The sequence below is a fragment of the Lolium rigidum genome, chromosome 4, assembly GCF_022539505.1.
Source record: "Lolium rigidum isolate FL_2022 chromosome 4, APGP_CSIRO_Lrig_0.1, whole genome shotgun sequence".
Taxonomy (NCBI): Eukaryota; Viridiplantae; Streptophyta; class Magnoliopsida; order Poales; family Poaceae; genus Lolium; species Lolium rigidum.
In genome coordinates, this window is record NC_061511.1 from 28978759 (window position 1) to 28989365 (window position 10607).

The 10607-nt window shown below is 41.0% G+C and overlaps 2 long non-coding RNA genes across 4 annotated transcripts; both read left to right on the forward strand.

Moving 5' to 3' along the window:
• Positions 1 to 277: 277 nt before the first annotated feature.
• Positions 278 to 1929, forward strand: LOC124707283. Its single transcript, XR_007004794.1, has 4 exons — positions 278 to 385; positions 703 to 839; positions 1681 to 1807; positions 1911 to 1929. It is a non-coding gene; the product is annotated as an uncharacterized LOC124707283 (long non-coding RNA).
• Positions 1930 to 3829: 1900 nt separating this feature from the next.
• LOC124708590 lies at positions 3830 to 7239 on the forward strand. Of its 3 annotated transcripts, none has more exons than XR_007005211.1 (4): positions 3830 to 3868; positions 5325 to 5385; positions 6138 to 6219; positions 7019 to 7239. It is a non-coding gene; the product is annotated as an uncharacterized LOC124708590 (long non-coding RNA). The 3 variants fall into 3 exon arrangements; XR_007005210.1 differs by having other exon boundaries at positions 3831 to 3868; positions 6103 to 6219; XR_007005212.1 differs by having other exon boundaries at positions 3835 to 3868; positions 6122 to 6219.
• Positions 7240 to 10607: the final 3368 nt, after the last annotated feature.

Here is a 10607-nt window from a genome sequence, read left to right on the forward strand (position 1 = left end):
TGAATTGAATCGACGGTACTGAAAACTTGTCCTTTTCAGGTTCAAACCATGCCAGCGTTGAATGGCACCAAGCCGTGGGTACCGGGAGATGACTTCGAGGGGGAACCAGGATGAACCAGAGGAGCAGGCGGACGTCATCGGCCACACCCACAAGTGCTGATGCGAGCCGCAACGGTGTGGCTGCTGATCGACAGGTACTAGTCGTGGAGAGCACCTCAGCTCCTAGAAGGTTACCATTGCTAATTATTCTCTTCATTTCTGATTGTTGAATTTCTAGCTTGCACCTATCCTAAACTTGTAAGGTGCCCTAGAGATGATAGAGAAAGGGTGGTTGGTTCAGCTTGACTTCCTCCACTTGGACGTCGGGTACAAGAACGACTATGAGGTGCCTCCCATTAGTATCCTTAAGTTTTTGTTCATCTCTTTTGGTAAAATAAATGGGAGTCCTGTTGCCGCTTAGATCTATGTGTTTAATTAATGATCGTTTGTCTATCTGGTAAACAAGGGCCTCGATGGTGTAGATAATAATCTTAGATTGGATGATTATTGGCAACAGCTCGTTAATGTCCTTGTGTTGTAAATTAATATCTACACTACTGATAGGTGCAGCTGGAAGACACGACAATAGTAGCACTAGTATTTCTAGACACTTTGATTGTATTATCATCATGTTCTGATTATCCTCTTCCATTGTCATCATAGAATGTCCTCAAGGCGGTGACAGCGGTGATGGCACCTCGGTTAGATGAAGGAATGTCAGGGCGCCCAGGTAGAGGACGGTGACTTCCTCCTCCTCCACTTGGATGATGCCGCCGCCGGGGACAAGAACAAACGACTAGGTTGCCTCCCCCTACCGGCCATTATGTGGCTGCCCATTGTGAAACTTAACAATTTGGTGGTTGCTGATTTACCTTGTTGCTCTCCAATGGCTAGGTTGTACTGGGTTGAGTATGTGGTTTTGGTTTCTAATACTTTATTCGTTCCCATCTTTTGGTCACTAAATGGGTCTGATGCTGCTTATTTAGGTGTATGTGCTAAATTAATGTTATGTTTATCTATCTAGTAAAAGATGGTCCGCATACTAATTATGGACTTGTAGTGGTATCGATAATAATCTTACATTGGTCAATTATTGGTAGCAGATAGTAATGTTGATTGTGTGGTTTTGGTAGCCTTAAGTAAATTCATCTCTTTTGGTGAATAATTTGGACTATTGCTGCTTTTAGGTGTATGTGCTCATTTAATATCTAATAAATGGGGATCCTGCTGCTAATGCAGTAGTAATGTTGTGGATAATAGTCTTAGATTTCTCAATTATATATATCCATCAACACTTTGAATTTTCCTTTGTAATTAAGTAAAAGATGGTCCGCATACTAATTCTGGACTTGTAGTGGTATCGATAATAATCTTACATTGGTCAATTATTGGAAGCAGAATAGTTATGTTGATTGTGTGATTTTGGTAGCCTCAAGTAAATTCATCTATTTTGGTGAATAATTTGGACTATTGCTGCTTACGTGTATGTGCTCATTTAATATCTAGCTAGTAAATGGATGGGGATCCCGCTGCTAATGTAGTAGTAATGTTGTAGATAATAGTCTAAGATTTCTCAATTATATAGATCCATCAACACTTTGAGTTTTCTCTTCTAATTATTTTCTTCATTTGTGATGATAGATTTTCTTGCTGCCACTTGTCTTGAATATGGACGGTGCCTTCGAGCTGAAAAATGGGTGGCCGAGTTGCTGCTGCTACTTAGGCTTTCATACGATGGGATGTTGTTGTTGACCGCTTCAACACGCCGGTGAGCCTCGCTCTCCCAGACCCACCTTTTGTTGAGGGAGTCTGCGACTTTTTTTTCTGTGTGGCGAAAACTAAACCTAGCAAAAATTGCCTGCTCTTTGTAGAAGGTTCAGGTTTGGGTGCGGTGGTGCTTGTATAGCCCACTGCCGGTAGCGGCGGTGATGGCGTTGCATGAAGGTCTAGGAGGGTGCCTAGGTACATAACGACGACTTCCTCCTCCACTGGGGCGCACGCTGCCTCACTGGGACAAAAACAAACCACTAGGTGCCTCCTGCTGCCTACCATTTACTGACCGATTATTCCATGGCTGCCTATCTTGCAACGCAATCTTGTTTTGTGGTTGTGATCTTACTTTGTTGCTTGTAGGTTGGGGTCTTGAATGTTTGTTTTTAGTATACTTAAGTTCATACACCTCTTTTTGCTACATAAATGGGACTGTTTCTACTTAATTGTATGTGTTAAATTGACTATAGTAGTTCATCTTTCGAGTAAACGAGAACCTGTATACTAATTCTGGAGTAAGCATGCTGTACATGATAATCTTAGGTTCCTTGTGTGGCAGAAACTAAATTAATGTCCTCTTGTCGTGAATAAATCTCCACTTCATGCATATTTACAAAGGCAGTAGCACTAGTAATTCTAGATACATTAACAGTTTGAGTATTCTACTGTAATTATTCTCTTCATTTGTGATAACAAAATTTCTTGCTTTCACTTTTCCTCAATTTGGAGGGTGCCTTGGGCTAAATAATGGGTGGCGGTCGGTTGAGGACGAATTCCTCCACTCGGACATTGTCGCGAATAAGAATGACTTTGAGGTGCCTACCGCTGCCTTGTTTAAAAGCATCATGGTAGCTTTTCGGTAGACACTTTTGGATCATGCTTATTTACCTCTCACTTCTCTGCATGTCAGTTTTCTCGTGGAATGTGGATGGTATGCCAGGCAATGAAAACTTTGGAATATTTTATCATTTTCCACACTTTTCTCCGAACCTCTATTATTTGCCACATGACCCCCACATGTTGGTCATGTGGCAAATAATAGAGGTGCAAAGAAAAGTATGGCAAATTATAAAATCCCCTGAAAATTAAAATCAATCTCAAAATTTTACTTGACGAAAAAGGTCTTTGGCTATCAGCCTATCTAGCAGTACTGTTTGGTTTTATATAAATAGTAAATATGAAATTTGTCTTCCTTTGTGAATATATCAGCGATAAGATACCACATATTGATTGACTTCAATTCATGTGCTTTTTTTGTCTTTTTAAAATAAATATATGGTGTTTGCTGGGTGCATTTTTGTTGTTTTAATTTTTTAGTGTAGAATTAACCCAGATTATTATGTGTATCTGTCCCTATGTAGCTTGACAAACTGCTACCACTACTGGATATTTGATTTTCCTTTCCATAGAGCTTTTTGTGTACACAACGGAACATGTTGACATGATCAGTAGTCTTTTTTTCTCTTGATTATCACTTGTGACTATATTCTCAGGTTGTAATATCATTATGTTTTTAAGTGCAAACTTTATCACTATTCTCTATGTGTATGGTGTTATCTACATGTACAACTGTCAAAGTATTTCGTTGTGGATCATATATTGACAAGAGATGTGATGTTTTCCTGGTTGTTTATAAAGCCGGTGGGGGCTACATGGGTCTAGATAAGTACTGTAGATTTCTTTAGAGCAGCTGTATTGTAGATTTTCAGCCTAGTAATGCAAGGTTCAAATGTATTTCTTGTCAATATCCAGAGAAGTATCATGCCTAGAGAAGGTTGGGCTATTTATTTCGGATCCAGACGTGAATGTATCAGTTTTTTTTGGACCAAACTCTATTTTGTTTTCTAATCAGTATGTATTTTTTTATCAGGGAATCTGGAAGAAACACTTGGGTAGTCCTCCTTAATCCGAACTTACCAATCATGTATGACCACCACTCTCGCGGCACTGCTGGCCATCCTCATGTGCCTTTGTTCTCACTGGTGGTCTTGGTTGTCCATTGGCTTTGACCACCTCCTCGGCGACGCAACCACTATAGCGGTTGCGTTCACTCCTTCCGGTGAGCTCCTTGGGGTTTCCGTATTCTGTGCTCCACCATGCGGTGCTGCTCCTATTCATTCATCTTAATTTGGATTTGGTCATGGTACTGGCACGTGCTATTATATTTGCTTTGCTATGAGATGTTTAGGTTTAGGGATTGTCTGTTTGTCCCTACATTGAGCATTTTTAGCTGTTTGTTACGATTTCTGTGTAGCAAGTCTGCAATTTTACAATACAGCGGGCTTCTAGTGGGTGACAAAATTTATCAACTTCAAGGTAGTGGATTATGTTCATGTAACCATATAAAAAGTTTTTCTTAGTTTATATACTTTGTAATTTTTGTAATCAGGAGAAAAAACTTGTAGCTTTGTGAGGAAAACAACTTAATATTTATGGAGAGCTTAAGTTGCTTATGCAATCTATAGCTTTTAGATGCATTGAGTTACTGCCTTTAATATTTACCTTTCTATAGGTGCCATTTGTGCATTAATATGGCTAATTGATCTGGATATAGTCTATCTAGTTAGCTGATGGTTTGATCAATTCATGACCAATTGAGCATATATGTTGTGCATTTGTTTTGCTGGATGCTTTGAGTTAAATTGAGCTTGTGTGTGCACTATGCGTGTGATGTTTGGTACTGGAAGATAAACTCTCGGTCTAGCCTCGTCATGTTTCTTTTGGGTTGGAGATGGCCAAGCTCAAAAGCTAGGCCACCATGATGCATCTTATTAATCTCCTTGCATTCATTTTCTTCTGTTTCGAATTGTATCAATGCAGGCTAATATGATTCACATCCACTAAACTTGTCTCACATAATTGTCTGGAACGTTAATCTAGGAAGTTGGATTTATGTGCGAATATTTTCATCTTTTTTGTACTGCTAATGGTATGCCTAGTGCATTTGCTTTGCCATAGTGCTATGATTACTTGTTTTCACTCATGTTTAGAGCTAATGCTTGTTACTTGCACTTCCAGCTAAATATAATATCTCCTATGTAGTTGTCACCAGTGAACTCTGTATAGAAGATGGTCTATTCTTTTTTCTTTTGACCTGGAGATTGATGGTCCATTCTCCTTATACTAGTGATGTGTTTGAATTCGGAAAGCTGGTCAGTTTGATCTTTTTCGACCACTAGAGCTACTGGACATTAAATGCTTGATGATATCCTTGTGATAGTACAGCAGATGGTTTTCACAATTCAGAGTAGGCATGATCAAAATATTTAAGTTTCGTGTCTAGAGAAAGTTGAGCCATTTTCTGAATGCATTACTTTCTAGGACAACATTATCTTGTATCATTGTGTATTTGATGCTTCATGGCTGCGTGTATAGCCTTGTCGTGTTTTTTTGGGTCAGAGATGGTCAAGCTCAAAGCTAGGCCAGCAGGCTGCATCTTATTAATCTCCTTGCCTTTACTTTCTTCTATTTTGAATTATATTTATGTAGGCTAATATGATCCATGTCCACTACAGCCGAAATTGCGGTTGGAGCTGTTGCTACTGGCGTCTTCTGGCAACCATGAGCTACTGCATGGTAATGCTTCCTTCTATAGTATGTGCATATGCATGGCGTGGCTTCAAATGTTTGTGGTTGATTGGCATTTGATTCAGCTATTTCAGCAGTATAGATGGTTGATCGTTGCATGCATAGTTCAGTGGTTGATGAATGAGGATGTTCCTGTCACAATTCTGATGTTTCAGTTACTACTAGGAAAAGACATTTTCATACATAGTTTGATATAATACTTGATTTCATTAGTTTTGAAGGGATAAAAGCAAGCATATTTCTAATTTGTACATAACATATACCAATTAAGGATGTCCCTGAATTCTCCATAAGAGCGATAAGACAGACCTTTTTTTTGCCGGCTCGCATGCACGTGCTAGCCATGGTGAACTCATCCCATCTGGACATATTTCATAGGTACTTGTAGTATGGGCTTGTAGTTAAGCTGATACGTCATGCTTGTGATTGTTATTTCCTTGCAACATTAAATCTTCCACTTGTTTTACTCGTGCCATGACAGAAAGGAAAAAACATTAATTGACCTTTTAGTTTTGCCCGATCAAACCAGAGTTCCAACTTAGTGCAAAACGTGAGTTTGCATTCGAGAATGCATCATCTTTTGTTCCTTTTACACTTTGCAGATAACTTGATCATTTCTCTTACTCTAGTGCAGCCGTACCTGATGCTCATATTTTGCATGTAATCATAAACTGAACCCAACTTTGGTCCTGCATGTCCACATAGATTCAGACATATTTTTCAGGGTGCCCATGCTGCAGGTGTGCCTCAAGGCCTGGCCCGCTGAATACGATCGAGGATAGAATCGGCTGGCGGCGAGCATGGCCCTTGGGTCCCTTTCTGGTATGAACCATCTAATCTAGTTCCAGTTATAAATTTTTCGATGAGATTTATCGGGCACACAAGCATGATGCTGGATCGATTCCAGGCGTTGGAATTGGAACTAGATGCTCAGCTTCTTCGCAGCAAGTCTAAAAGAAGTTGATATGTGTGTCTGTCTTTGGTCTGGACTGCTTGATCTGCAGCTTTAGCTGCCAGAACTGCAGAAAGTTAAAGGACCTGCTCTGTTTTTGCAATTGTCTGGCATACAGCTTCAATAACTACTTGAAACTCAGTTCTATACTTGCCCCTACTTTTATTTGACTGAGCCGAACTGAGCTGATGGTTTCTGTCTACAATGTTTTCATGTATGAGAATGCACGTACTAAAACTATGGCTTGGTTAGCATCATCTATCTAGTTTTGCATCGGTGAAGCTTTCCTCCATTTGTTGGGTCATGTTTACATAGAACATGAATCCATTTTTTTGCTTGCCTGTGCAAAGTGTAGAGGAATCTTGGCTAGAAGTGCTGATCAGACTAGTGTTGATTGTTAGGAGTGGGCATCATGCTCAGCTACTCTGTTTTGATTATTGAGCTTAGAGGATATTTCATATATAGGACATCTTGATATTGGACTGTTGTGTGTCCATAAATTTCTGCAATCTGTGGGACATATTTATCAAACACTACATGCTTCAGGCATCCATGGATTTCTTTAGTTAATTTAGCAAGTCAAAACTTCCAATATTTGCTAAGACTCCTATTCTGGTCATTTAATATAGACACACATTGATATTATGTTAACAACTCTTGCCCTTTCAGGTTCTTGTCGGCTCCTGGAGACACGCAATAGTTGTCCAGCTTGGGGAAGAAGTGATGGGGGCTTCAGGTGCATGTTTTCGGGTACCCAGGTGGTGCCCAGTCCACCTCATACCAGTGTAACCCAAGTGTGGATGGCGGCATTAGAGAGAACCCAATACATTGACCTCCTATTGTGATGAGTGGCCATCTTGCATGCTCATTTGGTATTTTTTTCATGTCTCTGGGATGGCATCCAGCAGCACAAGAACTGCTCGCAAGGACTCGGGAGTGATTGACTTCAGCACAAACTGACCAATACAACCATGATGAAGTTAGACGTGTAACTTCTAGGTCAGGACCCAATCAAGAGCGTTTCCTACTCACCTTTCTTAGTCCAGTTGCTGCAGGCGGTGGACAACAGAGATTATTCTTCTTAACGACAAAGGGGAAGCTGCAAAAAAAGCCGAGTACTATACCTGTTTTGGTTGGTACTACAAAATCGTGCTGGAAACTGCACAAAAGGAAAAGCTGTGTGGCGTTTGCGGTGGAGGCTGGTGTGGAGAGGGTGCCAACCAAGGGGCTCGGGAGTGATTGACTTCTATATACGTTTGTAGCTCTGGAATTAGAATGATGGTTGATCTGGGTTGCTAGTTTAGATGATATGTTGTTCACAAGTATAGTAGTATGAGTGGTGACGTGCATGTATAGCGAGATGTCTTTGTTTCGATTTGTCATGTCCAAATTCAGTTGGTTTCCCCGATGCTACTTGAGCACCCTTGATCCAATCTATCATCAGCTCTTGAATAATATTTTTGATGTATACTATAGTTTCCTGGATGTATCTTGAGCTTGACATTGTACATTGTTAATGCATGGTACCTTGTAAATGGATGGTTCTTAGTTCTCATGAGTTGATTTCTGGTCGTTCAATCAAAGGAGGGAAAGCGAACAGGCTGGTGAACAATTAAGTCAAAAGAAAAAAATCTTAGTCTTGCTGGCGCTTACATTACATTAAACTATTAAGTACGTACTGCCTTAAGTACTTACTCTGCTGCCATATCGGTTTGATGGGATCACTACAAAATTAGGAAAATACTGTTAAGTACGTACTGCCTTCTCTCTATTATACACTCAAAATATCAAGGATACAGATCGATCCACAGCAAGGAGGAAGCACAGATGAGTCCAGGGAGGGGAATAGAGAGGAAGGGGACACGTGAATAGCTGACTTTGGCTCATCTCCCTGCTGCCTCGGTCTCCTGTGTTGCTTGCACGAGGCTGAATTGGCCACATCTTGCATTGGGTCCATGACAAACACCAAGAAGGTAATGACTAATTTGGTCACATCATGGCATCTCCTAAAACTGCTCTCTCCCTAGAAATTTGTTATGATCTGCATGCATAAAAACCCGAGAAGTTATGACTAATGCACATCATGGCTGCAAAGTGGGCCTAGGCTTATTGTTGGCCTCCCCTAATAAAACGGTACAGATTACAAGAGATTTACAACCCGAGAGGTTATAGGGAGTAAGATCCTGGAGAATAGGTCAACACCAGAGAAAATGAGCCGCACCAACAATTACTCCAAGAGAATGAATGCATGCATGGCCGCTTGATTCTGCACTAGCTCGCTTAATTAACAGCTAATTTACCGGGGTGTTAACTCGCCAGGTCACCGATCCGCGTGACACCATAGACCATGGTTATCTCAGCCCTCCATCAAGTGATTGATCTGGAGGAGACGAAAGGAGAGAACCGAAATGTCATGTCCTTCCCGCCCCTGTTTTTTCCTTAATCAAAGCTCTAAGCTGCCTTCCCTTTCTATAAGTACAATTCCACTGTCAGCCACCGCGTGTGGATTGCGCGTGTGACTATGACTTAGACTTTGACTTTGTCGAGGAGAGGAGAGGAGAGGAGAGCCGACGCTATGCTCGTCAAGACGTGGTCGCCGTCGACTAGATCTCCGGCCCATCTCCGGTGAGGCAAAGATTTGTTAATAGAATTTTCTTGCCATCCTAGTACTAGCAGTACTGACGTCTTTTCTAAAAGGAGAGCGAAGGAGATAGCCGGCCAGGACTGGATCTCCGGCCAACTGATGATGGTGCCGTGGGCGGCAGCGCGACATCGAGCTGAGTCGTATTCCTTTTCTTTCTTCTGATCGAGCTCGACGCACACATCAGGTCCGTATTTTTCTATCCCCTTTCTTTTCTAGTTTTCTAGACTAGAGTCTCTCTCTCGTAGTGCTAGCTACTTGGCTAGATTGCTGGGCGGATGCAGGTAGCTCATCATGCAGACTTCTAAGAAATAAGAAAACCTTATAGATTGCTGGGCGGATGTAGGTAACATCAAAGGAGGTACTGATCTTTCACTGAACGACAATTTTCTTTTTTTCTACGAGTGGTAGTCTCTTGGGCCTTATTTGCTACTGGAGGTTTTGTAGGATTAGTGGGGATAATCTCCACAGACGTGGGATCTCACGGGAGCACGAAAATTTGCGTCGCGGGACTTGTCCTGTTGCCTGCCAGGTTTCGCTAACAGTAAGGCGCTTGATTTGTAGTCGCGTCCAAAGTAAATGGGGCTGTTTGGATTGAGCCTGAACGTGCCCTGCCAATATTTGGCTGCCAATATTTCTGGCGACAGCGATTTCGCCACCGTGAGTTCGCCCAAGATTTGGCGTCAAAATGCACTGCAAGCGATAGGTTGGCTTGGGCTGGCCAAATTCTTGATTGCATTGTGAAAACAATAGGAAATTGAGATGCTTGCTACCATAGGACATAGCTAAAGTTATAAGTCAGTGTCAATTTTTTTGTTATACCGCACGAACTATGCTGACCGTATCAGTTTGAGCATGATACCCATTTTAATTAGGTCCGCGGAGAATCATAAAGTCATCTTTTGTTGGCTGGACGTGGAATTGAACTTCTCATGTTATTGTTAAACACCGGGACACCATCTGCATTACATTCAATGTTAATTCGATCTCTACATAACACCGTGTTATGAATTTTTTTGACTAGTCATTCAAAGGTTTGGTACTTTGATATGTATATTCAATATGAATGTGCGTGCTGCAATTTCAAAATTCTTTTCATGTGTGTGAATGGAAATTTTAGTTGAATCTACCTTTTGCCTATATATGTAGGCAATACGAGATAACATCCCTTTTTTTGCATCTTCTCATGATGCGATATAAGACAATGTAAAAAAGAAAAGCATATATGTGAGTTTATTAATCCTAACTTGATATAGATATATGCCACCTATTAACGCATTGTAATTCAAAGTTTTCAAGTTGTATCAACCGCCTCTATTGTCTAAATTCTTCTTAAACATTTTTACGGTTCTTTCCTCTAAAATGGACGGGTGCGGCAAAGCGTGCCTTTATGGTCTAGTTTGATACCTAAAATGAGTCGAGTCGCTACATATGCGCTTGCACTCTAAGTCAGGGAGAGATCTCTGCATTTAAACGGATGGATCCATGCGATGCGAGTAGTTTGCAAGATTTGTTTTCTTAAAGTGTCGGTGACGTCTTTAGAATGAGAAGTAAGCTCATTCTTGTCATAGTGAAAACAAATACGGATAGCTTCCATTCCAGTCACATACTCACATC